The sequence below is a fragment of the Armigeres subalbatus genome, chromosome 1 (assembly GCF_024139115.2).
Source record: "Armigeres subalbatus isolate Guangzhou_Male chromosome 1, GZ_Asu_2, whole genome shotgun sequence".
In the NCBI taxonomy this organism is placed as follows: domain Eukaryota; kingdom Metazoa; phylum Arthropoda; class Insecta; order Diptera; family Culicidae; genus Armigeres; species Armigeres subalbatus.
The window spans coordinates 26,171,399-26,194,610 of NC_085139.1; the positions used below are offsets into that span (position 1 = coordinate 26,171,399).

At 45.4% G+C, this 23,212-nt stretch overlaps 1 protein-coding gene across 1 annotated transcript in view; it reads right to left on the bottom strand.

The window, feature by feature from the left end:
* Window positions 1-18,354, bottom strand: part of LOC134222887 (uncharacterized) — a 636,084-nt gene extending 617,730 nt beyond the window's left edge. The window contains exon 1 of the mRNA XM_062702033.1: window positions 17,778-18,354. The gene's annotated coding sequence lies outside the window, so the exon portion shown is untranslated. The remainder of the gene's footprint in view (window positions 1-17,777) is intronic.
* Between the last annotated feature and the right edge of the window lie 4,858 nt (window positions 18,355-23,212).

The window sequence follows — 23,212 nt, forward strand, 5'->3', positions numbered from 1 at the left end:
TGCGGTATTTCGAAAAATTTCGTTTCAGGTGGTTCGAAACGAAATTCCGCGGAATTTCGCGGAATTTGAGCATGGCGAAATCTGATTTATTCATTTCGTTTCGTTTCGTAAAATTACAAAAATTTCGCAACAAAAAACCAGCTGCTCACGAAATTTAACGGAATTCCGCGGAATTTCGAAACAAATTTAAACTTAAACCATACTTTATATTTTCAAAGATTTTGGCTGCGCCGCTGAACTAAAACATAAAACTATCTTCAACACTTTATGTTAACAGTTTCTGACCTTTCTTACGACATCATCATTCTCACTGAAACATGGTTGGACTCACGCACGCTCTCCAGCCAGATATTTGGCAACGATTATGAGGTTTTCCGATGTGACCGGTCTGCGGATAATAGTCAAAAAAGCTACAGGAGGCGGCGTATTAGTTGCTGGTCATAAAACTTCACTCCAACTCAATCGAGCATCAGGAATGGAACTGCTTGGAACAGTTGTGGGCTTTAATCGAATTCGGAGATCATACATTGTTCCTCTGCGCGGTATATATTCCACCCGACAAAATTCGCGAACGTAGCGTTATTGAAACTCATTGTCAATCTATTTCCACTATTCTGTAAAAAGCGGAAGCCTCCGATGAAATGATTGTGATCGGCGATTTCAACCTCCCAGGAATTTCTTGGGTGAATTCTTCCAATGGATTTCTCTTTCCGGATGTGCGCCACTCTGCCATTCATTAGAACACCTCGTACCTTCTAGACAATTCCAGCTCTGCCTCGCTCTCGCAAATAAATCACGTAACTAACCAGAATGGACGTAGCTTAGACCTATGTTTTGTCAGCGTTCAAGATGTCGCGCCGTTCATATGCGAGGCTCCTTCACCACTGGTGGTAAAACTAGTTAACCACCATCCTCCTCTGCTGGTTTCTCTACACCGAAAGTTAGAAAACTATGTCGATACCTCCTCCGCTGTATTCTTCTATGACTTCAGAAAAGCTAATCATCGCAGTATTTCAAATCTCATATCTAGTTTAGACTGGGGTAATATTCTGGACAATGACGACGTCGACCGAGCAGCTGAAACGTTCTCTCATGTACTGTCATATATCGTTGACAGACATGTTCCCAAAATAGTGAAGCATACGACCAACATGGATTTATGCCCGGACGTTCCACGGCTACAAATCTTTTGTGCCTTACCTCCTACATCAATAGCAGCATGGTGGATCGCAGTCAAACGGACGTTATCTATACCGACCTAACAGCAGCCTTTGACAAATTGAATCACCGCATAGCTATTGCTAAACTGGATCGGCTCGGAATCAATGGTTCTCTCTTGCGATGGTTCCAGTCGTATTTAACCGGTCGCTGCCTTACCGTGGTTATCGGAGATCATCAGTCGAACCTTTTTGCCGCTACCTCAGGCATTCCTCAGAGTAGTCACCTGGGACCACTGATATTTCTGATCCATTTCAACGACGCCATTCTAACAATCAAAGGACCACGGCTCTGCTATGCAGACGACCTCAAACTGTATCTCCGAATTTGTTCCATTGAAGACAGTCACTCTCTCCAACGCCAACTGGATGCCTTTGCAAGTTGGTGCGTGCTTAACCGAATGGATGTTAACCCATCTAAATGTTCGGTAATCTCTTTCTCGCGGAAAAGGGAAACAATAATTCACAAGTATATCTTGTATGACACAGAACTTGAACGAGTCAATCAAGTTAAGGATCTGGGAGTTATTCTAGACTCAAAACTCACCTTTAAGCAGCATGTTTCCTACGTTGTCAGCAAAGCATCAAAGGTTTTAGGTTCCATCTTCAGGATTGCCAGAGAATTCACGGACATTTACTGTCTAAAGTCGTTGTACTGTTGCCTGACTCGTTCTGTTCTGGAGTACTGCTCGGTCGTCTGGTCTCCAAACTATAATAATGACGCCGAAAGAATTGAATCCGTCCAGCGTCGTTTTCTGAGATTCGCATTGCGCAGATTACCGTGGCAAAACCCCTTCCTTCTTCCAAGCTATGAAAGCCGTTGCCGTTTGATTGATCTGGAACCCCTTTCCGCCCGCCGAAGCACAACCAGGGCATTACTGATAGCAGATCTACTACAAGGACGACTCGACTGCCCTTCGGCGGTCTTCAAAGACTATTCAACAGAGTTGCATCTCTTTTTGATTTTAACTTGTCCCGTTAACAAATTCGCGAAAGGTTCAGTTCTTTTTTTAGGAATAGTTGATAATGATACTTGACCATGGAAAGTAATTTCGCATTTTGTAATTAATTATAAGTAAGCATCATTGGGGCCAATACAGCCTGTTGATGTATCATATAAACAAATAAACAAATAAATGATTAAGTCTATATATTTTTTTTCTATTACCTATATGGCCTCCACTTTAGCATCTTATGTGACATCATATACGATCTTGTGTTGACTGGGGAGTCGACAAATACGTATTTAGTTTCCTTCTATAAAACGTCTTCAGTGTTTTGTTAGAAATATCTAACAGAAAACAAAAAGTATCTTTAACTATTCTATCCTATTTGTGTTAACGTAAACAGCTATTAATCAGTATAACTTTGTCAAAGATGCAAAGTCGTGTCGTGGATTCCAAGGGCCCTTTTGAAGTCATTTTTCAGCGCCTCTTATTAATAACCGATTTATTCACCTCCACTTCGGCCTCAAACCAGGTTTAAGAACATGGGCAAGCACCGCTTAAGAGTTGAGAAGGCTCTAAGGGATGAATTGACTGTAAGCACATCATTATTGGTCATGAATTGGAAACTCCGAAGCAAGTGTATAACTTTTTTTTTATCCAGAGTAGATTTACCCAGTTCTTTTTTTACACTGTTGGTTTTTACTCGATTACGACCTTTAGCGTCAATGAAACTATGAGTTAACCCTATGAAAAAAAATCACAAAAAATTAAAGAAAATTCAGGTGAAATTAGGTTTTTAACGAAATTCCGTACATAATATAAAACTAATTTAATAAAAATTCCGCGGAAAAAAATTAAATTTCGTTTCGTTTCGGGGGGGGGGGGGGCAGCAGGGACTATATCCAAGGGCTTGACGATCCCTCCCCAGGCCATCTGCGAGTTGTGGGGCTTGCCTAGGATGTGGTGGGGTTTGACAGTGGGCCCTGTTAAACCTCTATAAAAAGCTGCATGTATCCGCAAGTAGGCCCCACCAAAGCGACCGTGTGCCGCTCAAAGCGCACAAGCCCAAGTCCTGGTGTTAGGTGGGACGCTAAACAGCCCTGACACGACGGCCCTCCGACGAGACAGGAGGTTTGCGCAGGCCCAATAAGCCGCCTAGAAAACCAATCATTACGAACAATATAAGAGATAATGCGACTCGATATAATCGGCAAAGACCTAGGCGACGAATACAGGATCACGATTGGAAGCTTGGAACATGGAATTGCAAGTCGCTAGGTTTCGCAGGTTGCGACAGGATGATCTACGATGAATTACATCCCCGCAACTTCGACGTCGTGGCACTGCAGGAGATTTGCTGGACAGGACAGAAAGTGTGGAAAAGCGGGCATCGAGCGGCTACCTTCTACCAAAGCTGTGGCACCACCAACGAGCTGGGAACCGGCTTCATAGTGCTGGGTAAGATGCGCCAACGCGTGATTGGGTGGCAGCCAATCAACGCAAGGATGTGCAAGCTGAGGATTAAAGGCCGTTTCTTCAACTATAGCATCATCAACGTGCACTGCCCACACGAAGGGAGACCCGACGACGAGAAAGAAGCGTTCTACGCACAGCTGGAGCAGACATACGATGGATGCCCACTGCGGGACGTTAAAATCGTCATCGGTGACATGAACGCACAGGTAGGAGGAAATGTATAGACCGGTCATCGGACCGGATAGTCTGCACACCGTATCGAATGACAACGGCCAACGATACATAAACTTCGCAGCCTCCCGCGGAATGGTAGTCCGAAGCACCTTCTTTCCCCGCAAAAATATCCACAAGGCCACATGGAAATCACCTAACCAAGAAACGGAAAACCAAATCGACCACGTTCTAATCGACGGTAAATTCTTCTCCGACATCACGAACGTCCGCACTTACCGCAGTGCGAATATTGAATCCGACCACTACCTCGTTGCAGTATGCCTGCGCTCAAAACTCTCGACGGTGTACAACACGCGTCGAAGTCGGACGCCGCGGCTTAATATCGGGCGGCTACGAGACGGTAGACTAGCCCAAGAATACGCGCAGCAGCTGGAAGTGGCACTCCCAACGGAAGAGCAGCTAGGCGCAGCGTCTCTTGAAGATGGCTGGACAGATATTCGATCCGCCATTGGTAGCACCGCAACCGCTGCACTTGGCACGGTGGCCCCGGATCAGAGAAACGACTGGTATGACGGCGAATGTGAGCAGTTAGTGGAAGAGAAGAATGCAGCATGGGCGAGATTGCTGCAACACCGCACGAGGGCGAACGAGGCACGATATAAACAGGCGCGGAACAGACAAAACTCGATTTTCCGGAGGAAAAAGCGCCAGCAGGAAGATCGAGACCGTGAAGAAACGGAGCAACTGTAACGCGCTAATAACACACGAAAGTTCTATGAGAAGTTAAACCGTTCACGTAAGGGCCACGTGCCACAGCCTGATATGTGTAAGGACATAAACGGGAACCTTCTTACGAACGAGCGTGAGGTGATCCAAAGGTGGCGGCAGCACTACGAAGAACACCTGAATGGCGATGTGGCAGACGAAGATGGCGGTATGGTGATGGACCTGGGAGAACGCGCGCAGGACATAATCTTCCCGGCTCCGGATCTCCAGGAAATCCAGGAGGAGATTGGCCGGTTGAAGAACAACAAAGCCCTGGGGTTGATCAACTACCAGGAGAGCTATTTAAACACGGTGGTGAGGCACTGGCTAGAGCGCTGCACTGGGTTATTACCAAGATTTGGGAGGAGGAAGTTTTGCCGCAGGAGTGGATGGAAGGTGTCGTGTCCCATCTACAAAAGGGCGATAAGCTGGATTGTAGCAACTACCGCGCAATCACATTGCTGAACGCCGCCTACAAGGTACTCTCCCAAATTTTATGCCGTCGACTAGCACCAACTGCAAGGGAGTTCGTGGGGCAGTACCAGGCGGGTTTTATGGGCGAACGCTCCACCACGGACCAGGTGTTCGCCATTCGCCAAGTACTGCAGAAATGCCGCGAATACAACGTGCCCACACATCATCTATTCATCGACTTCAAAGCCGCATATGATACAATCGATCGGGACCAGCTATGGCAGCTAATGCACGAACACGGTTTTCCGGATAAACTGATACGGTTGATCAAGGCGACGATGGATCGGGTGATGTGCGTAGTTCGAGTTTCAGGGGCATTCTCGAGTCCCTTCGAAACCCGCAGAGGGTTACGGCGAGGTGATGGTCTTTCGTGTTTGCTATTCAACATCGCTTTGGAAGGGGTAATACGAAGAGCAGGGATTAACACGAGTGGTACAATTTTCAATAAGTCCGTCCAGCTATTTGGTTTCGCCGACGACATAGATATTATGGCACGTAACTTTGAGAAGATGGAGGAAGCCTACATCAGACTGAAGAGGGAAGCCAAGCGGATCGGACTAGTCATCAACACGTCGAAGACGAAGTACATGATAGGAAGAGGTTCAAGAGAAGACAATGTGAGCCACCCACCGCGAATTTGCATCGGTGGTGACGAAATCGAGGTGGTAGAAGAATTTGTGTACTTGGGCTCACTGGTGACTGCCGAAAATGACACCAGCAGAGAAATTCGGAGACGCATAGTGGCTGGAAATCGTACGTACTTTGGACTCCGCAAGACGCTCCGATCGAATAGAGTTCGCCGCCGTACCAAACTGACAATCTACAAAACGCTCATTAGACCGGTAGTCCTCTACGGACACGAGACCTGGACGATGCTCGTGGAGGACCAACGCGCACTTGGAGTTTTCGAAAGGAAAGTGCTGCGTACCATCTATGGTGGGGTGCAGATGGCGGACGGTACGTGGAGGAGGCGAATGAACCACGAATTGCATCAGCTGTTGGGAGAACCATCCATCGTTCACACCGCGAAAATCGGACGACTGCGATGGGCCGGGCACGTAGCCAGAATGTCGGACAGTAACCCGGTGAAAATGGTTCTCGACAACGATCCGACGGGCACAAGAAGGCGAGGTGCGCAGCGGGCAAGGTGGATCGATCAGGTGGAAGATGACTTGCGGACCCTCCGTAGACTGCGTGGTTGGCGACGTGTAGCCATGGACCGAGCCGAATGGAGGAGACTCTTATATACCGCACAGGCCACTTCGGCCTTAGTCTGAATAAATAAATAAATAATTCGTTTCGAAAAATTTCGAATTAAATGGACCCTGATTTCGTATCGTTTCGAAGACTCGAAAGTAAATCTATATTTCGTTTCGTTTCGCTTCGAATCAACATAGACATTTTAAATTTCGTTTCGTTTCGTTTCGTTAGGAAAAAGTGTGTTATCGCATACCCTTAGCTATAACTAGGTAGTAGTGTCGGTGGGATGGATGGAACCTCTTCTATATAGAGCGGAATGATTTGTTCAGTTTACTTTTTTTTGGTTTTAAGTAGTTTGTGTCGAGCGTTCGTGTCTTGTATACAACCCCAAGTTTTTTTTTCTAAAAAATACCCAATGTTGAACCTTAAGTGCCCTCCTTCTCATTGTTTTTGCTAATCTTTACAATTTATTCTATAGTAGCGGAGATTGGGGCAAGTGAGCCACCCGGCATTTATTCAGTAGAATATCTATAACGACCCAGCCGGTACACAGCTAGATTCGATCGTATTACCAAACATAGTGTACGGAATTTTGTATAGAATTGTCAAATCTCCACTTTTTTATGATCAATTTTATAATGAGCATCAAAATTGCGTGCAATTTTATAATAGAAAGAAAAGTTAATTTATGAAATTTGTTAATGTTGGGGCAAGTGTGCCACCTACTATGTTCGTTATTTTTCTCGAGAGTGAAGCTGTCAAAAACGTAAACACAGTTGTTGTGTTCACAGTGAAGCAGGATGATCCGTAAGTACCAGCGAATTTCGTCCCGAAAAAGTTGGCCAGCAGCCAGAATGGAAACGGCAGTGCGGTCCGCGACCAAAAAAGGTACTTTGGTGAAACAAGCTGCTGAAGAACACAAAGTTCCAAGGAAGACACTTGCCAAGTACCTGAAGCTCAACGAGAACACTCCCAGCGCCAGCTTGGAGATGAGTTTGGGTCGTTACGAGCCTGTTTTCAATGCGCGGCAGGAGGTTAACCACATTTCGGAGCTTGAAAAACGATGCTACGGAATTGGCCCTCGTGATGTACGCAGCCTTGTGTTTGAGCTAGCGGAGCGCAACAACATAAATCATCCGTTCAACCGAGACATCAAACCGGCCGGTTGGGATTGGTTTTATGGATTCGGAACCAGGCACCAGGTACTTTCTCTCAGGATCGCAGAACCCATGTTAGCAGCTCGCCTTCATGGAATCAATCGACAATTTTATCGGTCTCCTTGAGGAAACAGGAAGCCCACAAAAGTTCCCCTCAAGCAGAATATTGAATGTGGACGAAACATCAATTTACACGGTAAGAATAAAAACACGGTTGCATTTTTTTGCAAGAGCTCGAATGACGGAAGGCTTGAAGAAGGGCGCCCCATCGGAAACATTGTTTCATTGCAACAAAAGTGGATGGATGACGGGTTTTGACTTCGACAAATATTTCGATCACTTCCTAAAACATACTCGACCAACTGAATCGATCCCGGTATTGTTGCTACTTGATGGTCACAGCTCACATACCAAAAACATTGCGTTTTTGGAAAAGGCAAGTCGGAACCACGTGGCTGTTATCAGCTATATATCAGAAACCCAATACGAAGCGAAAAGGTGTAGTTGATGACGACTCACTTGAAGATTTCTTATGTGATCTGTGCGGCAAATATTTCCTTCTATCTGAGCATGGTAAGGGGTGGAACAAGTGTGGTGCATGCCATGCTTGGTTTCACGAATGTTACAAAGATGAATGTCCATCGTGTATCCACTAATCGGCAATGATCCGGAGGTGGCTTGACTTTTCTTTAAAACTAGTATGAACTTTGTAGTCATGAAATGATTGTTTTGTTATCGTTGAAGTTGCTTTTGTTTTGTTTTGCTTTTTTAAATAAAAATACGAAATCAAGAATACCATTAATTATATTTGAATCTCATGACACGATATTCGCTACATAATGGTTCTCCATTTGAAAGGTGGACAATTTTTCCATGCAGAAACCAGAACCGTAAACTTCCAGGGTTCACAGATTCAACCGCTGAACGTTGAAAAATGAAGGAAATTGTCAATCTGAAACTTTCTGAGGTGCAGCCTTGGGTCTAGGGCGCGGGGAACGTCCATTAATTATGTCACGCAGAAAGTGATAATTCACACAAAAGCCGGCATATACAAATAGTTTATCCGCCCTTATCATATGTTACGCGGGGTTTCAAACCCCTCCTCTCCACCATGTCACACTTTTTGTATGAGAGCTCAAAAAACTGTGGTATTGACCATCACGTTTCCTACCCCTCGCTCCTTATGCGTGACATGATTTATGGACGATCCCAAACGACCATTTTTTACGTTGCTCAATATTTGAATGACACTTTTGTAATGTAACGAAAATAGTTATGTCAAAAATATTTATTGAAAATTTGGTACGTACAATAAATCCGTTTTTTTTTCAAAGTCACACCCAATAACGGTAAACTTAAAAATGTATGAAAATGCTTCCTTTTGGATACCCCTAGCATGTACCAGTGCCATACCTGCTAAAATATTAACTTTTCCACTCGTTATTTAAAACCATTTTTAAAACGCTTCAGAAATAGCTTTTTTTTGCATTTATTGTTTCTAGGATCCAATCATTAGTGAAAATTGGCATTGAAACCATATCCGAGTTTTAACTAAGAGTTTTTCAAAAGTTACTAAAAACAAAGTACTTAAGGTGGCACACTTGCCCCAAATTCCGCAACGTGTCATTATAGTGCATATTTTAACCTTAGAAAATTACCGTCAGATCGACGATTTTCAATCACGATTTTAGTAATCAAGTGAGTTCTGTAGTAATAAGTTGATGTTTATTTTGTTCATGTTTAAAACTACATGAAGAAGATGTTTATCCAACACCGAAACGTCGGCGATGATTAAATAGAAATCATTCAGGTTAATTTCAAAGACTGCATACCGAAAAACTGTCCACAAGGCCAAACGGTATTTGGCTCAATATGTCATTTGGCTGAAAAGACCATTAGGCCGAAACTTATCTGATTGAAAATATAATTTGTGAAAATTTAATTTCACCGGAATAGGTCGTTTGACCGAAAATATCGTTTGCCCAAAAGGTCCTTTGGCCAATTATGTCATTTTGTAGAAAGGCCATTTGTTCGAAAATGTAATTTGCCCAAACTGGTGGACATTTATAATCATATTTCCCGTTGAGCAAATAACGTTTCTAGTCATATAACACGTTCTGACATACGACCATTTCGACCTAACGGCATTTTCGGCCTGATGACCTATTACATCCCCCATAATATGGTGCGCGTCCTGGGTAAATGCTGGGTGAAGCGAACCATTGGTACTTCGCGTACCTGAAGGAATAAAATAGACCCCATTTCGCGGTCCTTAGCCTCTTACCCAGCAACTCCTATTCCTACCTCCTCGTGGCGCTGGCCCAGATACGAGCAACCTTAGGGAAGATCGGGCAACCATCCCCGGTGTGAACTATGGTCGTATGCTGACAGGGAAGGGGGATTAGCTCCTCTCCGGAGGTACTAATGTGATCGAGCGTCTGTTCTCCATGTTAGGGGCGGCTGATCATCGTCCGAGTGCCAGCGAGGGACTCTAAACTATACTGTGCACACCATGTTGCATCGTGTCAGCATCGAGAAGGCAGCCCCTTCAACGCGATGTAGGTAGCGCAACCCTAGTAAGGTAGCCTACTGAAGATTCTACAATTACCATGAAAGCAAAAGTAGAGCAAACGGATTGATTCAACGGCAACAGACCCGGCAACGAATAAAGGACTACGATTGGAAAGTCGGATCTTGGTACGTGAGAACTTTGAATGAACCCGCACGTGTTGGGCTCCTGGCTCGTGAGCTGCAGAAGGTCGGCGTGAGTGTGGCAGCAATCCAGGAAATACGGTGGCCCAGAACTGGAGAACGTGATTTCCGGGCGGTGGATTCTATCGCGGACACTTCATTCAAGTACCACATCTACTATAGCGGCGGTGACAGAGCAGAACGAGGAGTTGGCTTCATGGTGATGAAGCGTGTTATCCGGTGGAAGCCGATAAGCGACCGCATTTGCGTGTTGAGAATGAAGGGCAAATTCTTCAACTATAGCCTGATCAGCATCTATGCCCCAACGAACGATTAGCCTGATGACGTGAAGGATGAGTTCTATGAGGTCCTTGATAAGGCCTACGGAGCAGGGCTGACAATCGTCATCGTCATAGCACGAAATGCCACAGTAGCGACGAGTTGCATTGTCTTCATTGCTACTCTACACATCGTCAATGACGCGCACGACGTTAGCTTTCGTCGTGTAACCAAATCGTCCTGACGACATCGAAGAACGAAGACTTCATACCGTTATTCTTCAAGCGGCAGCTGCCATGCGAAGATTTTTACTAATTCTTTGTAATAATGAATTTGAAGCAACGTATGAAAGCGTTATGAATGTTATCGATACATTTATGTTACCAAATATCCTACTATTTGTTTATTTGAGACGCTATTATGTTTTTAACCAGTCCGTCTATAATGACGTGCAATCAATTGTGTGAAGAAGTGACGACGAAAATCGTCATAACTTTTGGCTGCGCGAATATCGTCGTGGTACGCATGCGGCGCGAAGAAAACGAATAGGTGTTGCGTCGTGCAATGTTATGACGAAGACTAAATTTTTTTCGCTTTCTTCATACGACGAGAATGACTATTGTCAGCCCTGCTACGGAGAGTACCCAACACACGATGTTAATATTGTCATTAGGGATGCAAATGCGCAGATCGGAAGAGAAAGTTTCTTTCGCCCTGTCATTGGTACGGAAAGCCTTCATTCCGCAGCCTGGCAGCACACATGTTCCACATAAGTTACTCCAACTCATATGTGACCAGATTCAGTCACAGTAAAGTTACTGCAACCACTTTTGTCTGACTTGTGCTGCTCGGGTAATGGTCTGCGACTTGTAACCTTTGCTGCTGCTAGAGGGATGGATCACTTCGTACGTGAGAATAACCGCAAACACACCTGGCAACATCCGAGTTGAGACACTTGCTCACAGATAGACCACGTGCTGGTCGACGGAAGTCATTTCTCGGATGTTATAGATAAAAGGTCCTACATCGACTCGGATCACTACCTTGTAGTTGTAAAAATTCGGGTGCGACTCTCCAGCGTTACTAATTCACGAAACAACAGAACGATGCACGGCAAATGCTGGGTAAAGCGTACCATTGGTACTTCGCGTACCTGAATGAATAAAATAGACCCCATCTCGCGGTCCTTAGCCTCTTACCCAGCAATTCCTATCCCTACCTCCCCGCGGTGCTGGCCGGGATACGAGCAACCTTAGGGAAGATCGGGTAACCAACCCCGGTGGGAACTATGGTCGTATGCTGACAGGGAAGGGGGGTTGCTCTTCCGGAGGTGCAAATCTTATTGAGCGTCTGTTCTCCATGTCAGGATCGGCTCACAACAGCGCCTGTTCTCCATGTTAGGGGCGGCTGATCATCGTCCGAGTGCCAGCGAGGGACTCTAAATCAAACTGTGCACCATGGTCCACCGGAAATAAGGAGGAATGGTCCTCCGGAAATTTAGGGGGTTTGGTGTCAGGCCCTGCAAGCCAGCCAAAAAAAAAACTCACGCAACGAACAATCAACAAGAGGGTAAGGACCGGAACCATCGGCGAAGACCACTGCGACGAAAAGGGACTAGCGATTGGAAACTCGGTTCGTGGAACTGCAAATCTCTCAACTTTATCGGGAGCACACGCATACTCGCCGATGTGCTCAAGGACCGTGGATTCGGCATCGTAGCGCTGCAGGAGGTTTGTTGGAAGGGATCAATGGTGCGAACGTTTAGAGGTAATCATACCATCTACCAGAGCTGCAGCAACACACACGAGCTGGGAACAGCTTTCATAGTGATGGGCGATATGCAAAGGCGCGTGATCGGGTGGTGGCCGATCAACGAGAGAATGTGCAGGTTGAGGATCAAAGGCCGGTTCTTCAACTTTAGCATAATCAACGTCCATAGCCCACACTCCGGAAGCACTGATGATGATAAGGAAGCATTCTACGCGCAGCTGGAACGTGAGTACGACAGCTGCCGAAGCCACGACGTCAAAATCATCATAGGAGATTTGAACGCTCAGGTTGGCCAAGAGGAGGAGTTTAGACCGACTATTGGAAAGTTCAGCGCTCATCGGCTGACGAACGAAAACAGCCTACGAGTAATTGATTTCGCCGCCTCCAAGAATATGATCATTCGCAGCACCTACTTCCAACACAGCCTCCCGTATCGGTACACCTGGAGATCACCACTGCAGACAGAATCACAAATCGACCACGTTCTGATAGATGGACGGCACTTCTCCGACATTATCGACGTCAGGACATATCGTGGCGCTAACATCGACTCTGACCACTATCTGGTGATGGTTAAACTGCGCCCAAAACTATCCGTCATCAACAATGTTCGGTACCGACGACCGCCGCGGTACGACCTAGAGCGACTGAAGCAACCTGATGTCGCCACTGCATACGCGCAGCATCTCGAGGCAGCGTTGCCGGAAGAGGGTGAGCTCGATGGGGCCCCTCTTGAGGACTGCTGGAGTACAGTTAAAGCAGCCATTAACGACGCAGCGGAGAACAACGTCGGATATATGGGTCGAAGTCGACGGAACGATTGGTTCGACGAACTGCAGCAAGGTACCCGGCAGGGCGTGGAACGTTATAGACGGAAGCGGATACAGCAGACCCGTCTTTTTCAGGAGAAGAAACGCCGCCTGGAAGAAGCGGAGTGAGAGGAGATGGAACAGCTGTGCCGTTCTCAAGATACACGCAAGTTCTATCAGAAGCTCAACGCATCCCGCGAAGGCTTCGTGCCGCGAGCCGAAATGTGCCGGGATAAGGATGGGAGCATCTTGACGGACGAACGTGTGGTGATCGAAAGGTGGAAGCAGCACTACGAGGAACATCTGAATGGCGCTGAGAGTACAGGCAGTGAAAGTCAAGGCAGCGGAGGAGATGACTACGTCAGTTCAGCGGACGATGGAAGCCAACCAGCCCCCACCTTGAGGGAAGTTAAGGATGCCATTCAACAGCTAAAGGCCAATAAAGCAGCTGGTAAGGATGGTATCGGAGCTGAGCTTATCAAGATGGACCCGGAAAAGCTGGCCATTTGCCTGCACAAACTGATAGTCAGAATCTGGGAAACCGAACAGCTACCGGAGGAGTGGAAGGAAGTGGTTAAATGCCCCATCTACAAGAAAGGCGACAAACTGGAGTGTGAGAACTTTCGAGCGATCACCATCCTTAATGCCGCCTACAAAGTGATATCCCAGATCATCTTCCGTCGTCTGTCACCATTAGTGAACGAGTTCGTGGGAAGTTATCAAGCCGGCTTCGCTGACGGCCGCTCGACAACGGACCAGATCTTTACTGTACTGCACCATCTGTTCGTTGATTTCAAGGCGGCATACGACAGTATAGACCGCGTAGAGCTATGGAAAATTATGGACGAGAACAGCTTCCCTGGGAAGCTTACCAGACTGTTCAAAGCAACGGTGGATGGTGTGCAAAACTGTGTGAAGATTTCGGGCGAACACTCCAGTTCGTTCGAATCGCGCCGGGGACTAAGACAAGGTGATGGACTTTCGTGCCTGTTGTTCAACATTGCGCTAGAAGGTGTCATGCGGAGAGCCGGGTGTAACACCCGGGGTACGATTTTCAACAGATCCAGTCAATTTATTTGCTTCGCGGATGACATCGACATTGTCGGTCGAAGATTTGTAAAGGTGGCAGAACTGTACACCTGCCTGAAACGTGAAGCAACAAAAGCTGGACTGGTGGTGAATCCCCTAAAGACAAAGTACATGCTTGTGGGCGGAACAGAGCGCGACAGGGCCCGGGACGGGGATACCTTCGAGGTGGTCGAGGAATTCGTCTATCTCGGATCCTTGCTAACGGCTTCAATGTCAGTCGTGAAATACGAAGGCGCATCATCTGTAGAAGTCGGGCCTACTACGGGCTCCAGAAGAAACTGCGGTCAAAAAAGATTCGCCACCGCACCAAATGTGTCATGTACAAGATGCTAATAAGACCGGTTGTCCTCTACGGACATGGCACATGGAAAATGCTCGAGGAGGACTTGCAAGCACTCGGAGTATTCGAGAGCCGGCTGAATAGGACCATCTTTGGCGGTGTGCAAGAAGACGGTGTGTGGCGGCGAAGAATGAACCATGAGTTCGCCCAGCTCTACGGCGAACCCAGTATTCAGATGGTAGCTAAAGCCGGAAGGGTAGGGAATGGCAGGGAATGTTGCAAGAATGCCAGACAGCAACCCTGCAAAGATGGTTTTCACTTCCGATCCGGCAGGTACGAGACGACGTGGAGCGCAGCGAGCGAGATGGGCAGACCAGGTGCAGAACGATTTGGCGAGCGTGGGGCGTATTCGAGGATGGAGAAATGCGGCCTCGAACCGTGTATTGTGGCGTCAAATTCCTGATTCAGTGTTATCTGTTTAGATGTAGACTAAATAAATGAATGAATGATTCCTTCTATAGATTCAGGCGTTAGCTCGGTCTAAGCCAAAGGAATATATGATCCCTTCTTACAAATAATGCATTTGCTTTGCAGAATGCAAGAGTGGATATGAGCCTTCTTTCAAATCTGGTATTTACTCGTTTTAAGGCAAAGGAAGATGGCCCTGCTTCCAAATGATGCATTTGCCAGGTGGAATGTAAGAGAAATATGTTCGCTTCTTTCAATTCTGGCATTTGCTCTGTTCAAGTAAAGAAAAAATATTATTCCTTCTTTCGAATGATGGTGGAAGCCAAGTTGGGATTTGGTTTCTTCTTTTCAGTCAGCCATACGCTCGTTTTAATACCAGGGAAGCTACAAACAGCAAATGATGGATATATTTTGGGCGCAGTTTAACCATTACTAGATATTCAGTGGACAGAATCGATGTTAGCGTCGCGATAGATCTTGACGAAGATAATGCCAGTGTAGTGCCATCCAACACTCAGAGCGCAAAAAGCTGTGCTAGAAGTAGATGCTGCGCCTGACTATATTGGTGAACTGGCAGTCCATTTTCAAATGTCGGTGGGGGCCAACTTTCTAACAGTCAGACCAAACTGACCGACCTGCAAATTTGATGCACGTAAGACGAATTTGTCGTCGTGGCACTCACGATCCTGTATCTGCAACTGCGAGTGGCCTTTTAACACATCTGTCGAAAGGAGAAGTATTATTCTGCCTGATGTTAAGTAAAGAACTATTTTCATATCTTGAAGATCTTTCGCGGGAATTTCAAAAACCTTCAGCTTCTCTTCGAGGAACCATGGAATCTGTCAAAGTAATTAAGCAGACAATGGCACGACGACATGGCGAAGATGAAAGTTTGTTTGAAGCTATGTTGGCATAAACAATGAAGCAGATAAAGGAATTAGATATCGATGATCCTGTTATGCCGAGACAAAGGAAATTTACTGCGAAAGTGTCCAAAAAGGCAGAATCAACGTTCGATACCATCGAGGATTACCTTAAAAATGTGTATCAATCGGCTTATAAATTGGCCCTTGATGAAATCGGCGGCAGGTTCAATCAAGCCGCTATTGATCACTTTTTGACAATGGAGAATATTTTACTAAACCCGGATGAATTCGACAAAGAACAATTCAGAGCTATGTGTGAATCATATTCTATTAATGCCGACCTCCTCGAAGCAAACTTGAAAGTTATTAAACTATCAGGCGTAAAATTTGAAACTTTGGATGAAATTGTGAGCTATATTAAAACGCTACAGCCTGAAACAAAAGCATTGTTTCGGGAATTGATAAAGGTTTTCAAATTACTTTTGCTGTTTCCGATAACGTCATGTACCGCTAAACGATCATTTTCAGCCATGAAGCTAATCAAAACGGAACGCAGAACCACAATGACCTAAGAAAGACCGGACCATTGTATGATTATTAATTTGCACTCTGCTCTAGCTTTACAAGTTTCTGAAGATGAAGTTATGAAGGATTTTATTAATAATGAGCAGCGAACATTGCTGTTTGGCGTTGTTTAACTTTTGTTAAATTTGTTGTTATGTTTAACGTTTAATAAAAATAATTTTAATTATTGAAAGCAATCTGTATATTGTACATTGATAGACTAAAATAGGAAATGCAAAAAGGTGGGAGGATGGGGGGAGTGGCTTATGGACACAGCGTTTTCCACGGAGCCCACTGAAGCTGATTTTGTTCTACCCATGCTTCAGAACATGACTGCGCCTCTGCCAGCAACCTTCATCTGACTCCGAACGAATGCTCGGCGGAGTTGACCTACACGAAGTTATTGAAAGAGGCTCCAGGCTTCGATCACTTCTTGAACCTGGACCTTAAACGCAAGAGCGCTTTAGATGGAACAAACACCGGAGCGCCATAGCACAAGCAGCGGCGTCAGCCATTGCTGGCTGGTGGGGGACTACTTGCCTTTGTGAACAATAGTGTGCTTGCGACGTGTCAAATATAGTTCTCCACTGCTTCGGCTGTCAACATGCTTGCCCAAATGAGTTTCAAAGGGAGCAGTGACAATTTGAAAACAATTCAAAATCAGAGTCTTCTTGATCATTTATGCTGCAATGGTGCGACTTTCCACCACCAGTTGACACTGCATTCAATAAAATTATTTCGACAATGACATGTACGGGGTATTGAAGAGCGGACTATCTTGTACTTAAACATCTTTGGACAAGTTGGTGTCCCAGAACAAGTTTGTCTCTAAAACCTATACTCAATGTCGAAAAGGCATTCGATAAAGTTTGGCATGATGGCCTGGAGCACAAATTACATCGCTATGCTTCACCCGGCAACTTATATTATTTACAAATTTCTATCGGCGTACTATTCTACTAAATGAGTGGATGGATACAGTGATCGCCGTAGCTCAGGTATGGAGGGTGGAGTACGAAGGTCATAGAATGTCACGAATGAAACGTTACATAGTCCGTTCAGTTTCTTGACATGTCCCCGTGATGACATTGATATTATCATTTGAGTATAACGTGCCGAAATACTCAAACTGCAAAAATTTAAATGCTACTGTGACAATATTTTTTGTTAGGGCTACCAGTAGCACAGGAAACCCCCACCCTTCTTGCATTGTATCAGAGAATTGTTTACTACCATATAGATTGCCATAAGGGATACACAATTCACTGAATAATTCCCAATAACAATTGCCATATAAACCACCGGAAGTAATCATGAAATAAACCGAAAACCTCAATAAAACATCCATTATCACTTACGTATTGCATCGTTCGCAACGAAAAACAAAATGTCAATACAATTCTCCCCCCAAGCATCAATTCCCCGCTGGACTACAATTCAGCATCTTCCCACCTTCTCTGAAATAAAAGAAAGGAAAACTTATTTACACCCCCTCAACGGTCGTAATGATACTCTCAAATTAGTACAAATGGTCCTCAGGACAGAACTCACCTTAAATTTAATCAGCAATCGTAACACGCCTGCCGTCTCTCCGCGCTTCACGTCTCCCCGAGTCGAAACACGATACACCGAACCCAAATGATTCGATTTCTCCACCACTGACTGCTAGTGGAAACAAAAGCCCCCCCTCGCACTCCAACAATAACAGTTCGGGACTTCGTGGAACATCAGCGGAAGCACACAATACTTTTTGCACCTTTTACCCCTCACCACCACCGCACCCCCGCAGGACTCTAAACACCGTCTTCATCCGGGGGATCTGCGCACTTAAACCCCAGAACTCACCACTACTTTCCTCGGAGCTTTTGCAGCTTCAGTTTCACAACCCCATAATAGCTTCTTGACTTTTTGCTGAACTGATTTTTCTCCCTTTTCTGTTTCTTTGTTTTGCTCGGGCACGTCTTGGCAGGCAAATTACGAGTTCAAACTCAGTTGCCCGGAGGAGGGAGATCCGTTTGTGTTCGCTTTTGTCGGTGACACCTGTCCGGAAAGGTGATATCGTCGTCGTCGCCGTCGTCCCAGCCAGCGGTTGTTGTTGGTTGTTCAAGTGGTTGGTTGGCGGCGATGCTGCCGGAGTTAGCCTAACGGATAGAAAGAAAGGAAAAGCCAACTTTTTATTTATGCCGTTTTCAACTGTCGACGTTTTCGTCGTTGTTCGGGATTCGGGATGATGGTGGGTGGGGTGATTGCTTTTTCGGAAGGAGATGATTGCATACGATGCTTCATATGTGCAGAAATGTTTAGTCTAAGAGCCTTTTTTATCAAGTGCAGTCTGCTGCAGCAGAGTCACTTAAATGTCTACAAATATTGAAACCTCAAGCAATAAAGGATGTTATGAATTGCTTTCTAAACATCTGAACGAGTTACAGGTACAAAAGGGTGTTCACTGAAAGTATTCGGCTCGATAGGAAAATAGTGATTTTGAATTATTGCGAGGAATAACCTGCATTTCAAAATCAAATTGTAACAAATAACATCATTCTTAGCTTATGGTCTTATGAAAAAAATGTACGTAACTTTGTATGTACGGGTACAACCTTTGCGATCATGTTTGATTTGAATTAGGTTTATATGTGGGTTGTTCGTTGTCGATTGTGGTTCATGAAACCATGAGCTCGCCCCATAATGAAATAACATAAATAATATTCAAGTACAAAAAAAGCGTTATTGGCGTGATGCATAAAACAAATTGCAGTATTATTTAAACCACAACAAACTAAACAGCCGTCACTAGACACAATCTGCATTAACAGATTGTACAATTGTTGCAGTAATCGATTGCAGATTCTGTTAGCATTCTGGTCACATCATGGAAACCTTTGTTTGTTTATTCACGATTTTATTTATTAGTTTGCTATCCTACATACGAAAAACTGAATGCTCAAATCGTGAACCAGCAAAAATTACCCGTGATTGAAATCACGGATTCGGAAAAAACAAGTTTCCCTAAACCACGATGAGAAATCGTGATTTTGTTAGTCCGCACCGTAGTGAAAGCTTTTTTGCAGTTATTTTTTTTTACTTTTTAATTATTGATTTGAAATGGATTCAGATTAGATTAGTATTGGATTGGAATTGGAATCGGATTGGTATTGAATTATAATTGCTATGGGATTGGAAATCGATTGGCATTTATATTGCATATAGATTGGAATAAAACTGGCATAGGATTGGGATAGGATTCGATTAGGATTGGATTGGAATTGGATAGAGATTGGATTAGGATTGGATTGGGGTTGGATTGGGGTTGGATTGGGGTTGGATTGGAATTGGACTGAGATTAGATTGGGATTGGAATTGGATTGGAATTGGATCTGGACTGAATTGGGATTGGATTGGAACTGGATTGGAATTGAATTGGGATTGGATTGGAATTGGATTGAAATTGGATTGGAATTGGATTGGAATTGGATAGTAATTGGATTAGAATTGGATCGGGATTGGACTGGAATTGCACTGGAATTGTTGTGGAATTGGATTGGAATTGGATAGGAATTGGATTTAAATTGGATTGGAATTGGATTGGAGTTAGATTTGAATTGAATTTGGATTGAATTGGATTTGGATTGAATTGGAATTAGATTTGGATGGAATTGGGATTGGAATTGGATTGGAATTGGATTAGAATTGGATTAGAATTGAATTGGGATTGAACTGGAATTGGACTGGAACTGGACCGAACTGACTGGAACTGATTGAATTGACTGAATTGGATTGGAACTGAAATTGACTGAAACTGGAACTGACTGGAACTGGAACTGACTGGAATCATTTGAACTGAAACTGACCTTGACTGGAACTGGATTTGGTTTGAACTGGGATTGGGACTGACTGGAACTGGACTGGAACTGGATTGAACTGGACTGGAATTGACTGGAACTGGACTGGAACTGGATAGCAACTGGATTAGAATTGGATAGGATTGGACTGGAACCGCAACTGGAACTGTTGTGAACTGATTGGAACTGGACAGGAATTGACTTAAATTGACTGGAATTGGATTGGAGTTAGATCTGAACTGAATTTGGATTGGAACTGACCTTGATTGAACTGGAATCAGATCTGGATGGAATTAGGATTGGAACTGGACTGGAACTGGATTAGAACTGGATCAGAATTGAACTGGGATTGAACCGGAACTGGACCGGAACCGGACCGGAACTGACTGGAACTGACTGGAACTGACTGAACTGACTGGAATTGAAACTGACTGAAACTGGAATTGGATTGGAACTGGAACTGGACTGGAACTGGCTTTGAACTGAAACTGATCTGGACTGGAACTGACTGGTTTGAACTGGGACTGACTGGGGAATTGGACTGGAACTGGACTGGAACTGACTGGAACTGACTGGAATTGGACTGGAACTGACTGGAACTGACTGAACCGACTGGAACTGACTGGAACTGACTGGAATTTGACTGGAACTGACTGAACCTGAACTGACTGGAACTGACTGGAACTGGAACCGAAAATGGGAACTGGGGCTGGAACTGGGCTGGAACTGGATGGAACCTGACTGGAATTGACTGGAACTGACTGGAACTGGTTTGAACTGGAACTGACTGAAACTGAACCTGATCTGGATCCGAACTGACTGATCTGGGACTGATCAGAACCGGACTGCAATTGACTGGAACTAGATTGAAATGGAACTGAAATTGTACTGGAACTGACTGAACTGACTGACTGGATCTGGACTGGAACTGACTGAAACTGACTGGAACTGGACTGGAACTGACTGGAACTGGACTGAATTGACTGGGATCGACTGGGACTTGATCAGGCTGGACCGGGACTGGATCATGACTGAAATGGAACTGGAATGGACTGGATCGAAACTGGATTGACTGGATCTTGAACTCGGATCGGGACTGGACTGATATCTGGCCTGGAATCAGACTGGAAACTGAACTGAAACTGACTGGAATTCAGACTGGAACTGACTGGAACTGACTGGAACAAGACTGAAACTGACTGGAACTGGAACGGAAACGGACTGGCATGGATCGATGATCTGATCAGCCGGAAATGGACTGATCATGACTGAAACGGAACTGAACGGGACTGACTGGAACTGACTGAAACGGGACTGACTGGAACTGGATTGGGACTGGATCTGAACCGGACTGGTACTGGACTGATATCTGGTGGAAATCAGGAACGGAACTGAACTGAAACTGGATTGGAAACTGAACTGAACTGAAACTGTAACTGACTGAAACTGACTGAAACTGGACTGAAAACTGACTGGAAACTGAACTGGAACTAGACTGTAACCGACTAGAACTGGATCGGGACTGGACCGGAACTGCACCGGAACTGGACTGGAACTGGACAGGAACTGGATCAAAAACTGACTGGAACTGACTGGAGCCAGACTTGAACTGAACTGATCTGGACCGAACTGGAATCAGATCTGGACGGAACTGGGACTGGAACTGGACTGGAACTGACTAGAACTGGACTAGAACTGAACTGGGACTGAACCGGAACTGGACCGAACCGACCGGAACTGGACTGGAACTGACTGGAACTGAAACTGACTGGAACTGGCATCGGAACTGAAAACTGGATCTGGACTGGAACTGGATCTGGCCTGAACTGGGACTGACTGGGACTGGATCAGACTGACTGGAACTGACTGGAACTGACTGGAACTGACTGGAACTGGATGGAACTGGACTGGAACTGACTGGAACTGAAATCACTGACTGAAAACTGAAACTGACTGGAACCGACTGGAACTGGCATTTGGAACCGAAACTGGATCTGGACTGGAAACTGGATCTGGCCTGAACTGACTGATCAGACTGACTGAACTGACTGGAACTGACTGGAACTGGACTGGAACTGGACTGGAACTGGACTGGAAACTGACTGGAACTGACTGGAACTGACTGGAACTGACTGAACTGACTGGAACCTGACTGAACTGACTGGAACTGAACTGACTGGAACTGGACTGGAACTGGAACTGAAATGGGAACTGGGGAAATCAGTTGGAACTGAAACTGGGCTGGAAACTGGGCTGGAACTGGTTGGAATCAGTGGAACTGGATCGAACCTGACTGAACTGACTGGAACTGACTGGAACTGGTCTTTGGAACTGGAACTGACTGGAACTGGATCCTGATCTGGATCTCGAACTGGACTGGACTTGGACTAAGACTGAACTGGGGACTGACTGGAACCGACTGGAACTGACTGGAACGGAACTGAAACTGCACTGGAACTGACTGGAACTGGACTGACTTGGACTGGAACTGATCGAACTGACTGAACTGGACTGGAACTGACTGGAACTGACTGAACTGACTGGAACAAGACTGAAACAGGACTGGAACTGGATCAGGACTGGACTGATCGACTGGGATCGAAATGGAACTGAAACGGGACTGGATTGAACTGACTGGAACTGACTGGAACTGACTGGGACTGGATCTGAACCGGACTGACTGGACTGATATCTGGCCTGGAAATCAGACTGGAACTGAAACTGAAACTGACTGGAACTGAACTGGAACTGAACTCAAATCAGACTGGAACTGACTGGGACTGAACTGGAACTGATTGAGACTGACTGGAACAAGACTGAAACTGACTTGGAACTGGAATGGGACTGGATCATATGACTGACTGGGACCTGACTGGGGCATGGCCTGGGATCAGTCATGACTGGAGTGAACTGGAACGGGACTGACTTGAACTGGACTGGATCTGAACTGACTGACTGACTGATATCTTGGCCTGGAATCAGACTGGAACTGAACTGAAACTGAACCGGAACTGAACTGAACTGAACTGTAACTGGACTGAAACTGACTGAAACTGAACTGGAACTAGACTGGAACTGGATTAGGACTGAACTGAACTGACTGAGACTGGACTGAACAAGACTGAAACTGACTGGAACTGGAACGGA